This window comes from Haliotis rubra, unplaced genomic scaffold, assembly GCF_003918875.1.
Source record: "Haliotis rubra isolate DU_JTF1 unplaced genomic scaffold, ASM391887v1 Scf377, whole genome shotgun sequence".
NCBI lineage: Eukaryota > Metazoa > Mollusca > Gastropoda > Lepetellida > Haliotidae > Haliotis > Haliotis rubra.
In genome coordinates, this window is record NW_025767054.1 from 1,025,073 (window position 1) to 1,026,059 (window position 987).

Consider the following 987-nt stretch of genomic DNA (forward strand, 5'->3'; position numbering starts at 1 on the left):
CGAAAACTATAGGGGTCGACCATGACGCAAGATCTACACCGGTTTGCAGCGTCCGTACTTCTCACGACTTCCCAGAACGCCGAACTTGACCTGCTGGGAGGGATCTCTCGAGAAGACCCGCTCATCCAGACACGCTTTGGAAGCTGTCAATTTAAATGTTGTACCACAAATACGGTATGTTTTTAGCCCCTGTGATGGCAGCGATCATCATGGCAAAGCATTGTCAATTTAAAAGAGGAAAAATAATAACAATGGTATTCAAGATGGATCAACGAGTGGAAGCTCCGACCTCAGAGGGAGGAGGAAACCCTGACACAAGTCATTAGTAGGTAAGGTGGAGTTTGGGTTTACGCCGCTTTTAGCAATGACCGCAGCAATGCCTCCGGCAGGGGACGCAGAAATAGAGCTTCACGCATTTGTACCCACATGTGGGAATCAGACCCAGAGTCTTCAAGCGTGACAGGCGAACGCCTTAACCACCAGAATACCCCATCGCCCCCACGGTCGTGGCAGAAAATTACCGGTAGACCTCATGACGCCGGTGATAGAAAGGTGGCCTAGCCAAAGCACCATAAGGTAACTATACTGTGGATAGCTGTAGCGCCCAACTGCTGCTGCTGCTGCTGCTCCTCTCATTATTCATGCTACATCGTAATGAGATTCCCAAATGACCCAGCCCTTACCCACGGGCACGAGTAGAGGTCAACTTTATATTATATTATATAATTAAATATATATTTTCTATATCAAATCGCCACATCATGTCTGAGGGGAAAACGTTCGTTATGCAAGCGCCACCGCCACGCCGTGGTAAATTACGCCGCACGTCAGCCTAGCCGTGGTATCATTTCGGTTGACCAAGATGGTCCTCAAACAACAAAACTATCAAGAAGCTCGATTTCGGCCTGCAGGATATGGGCATGCTCGTATCAAAACCTGGGTATGGCGATGATGGCCACGAAGGACATCTCGCCGGAAACAAAGGGA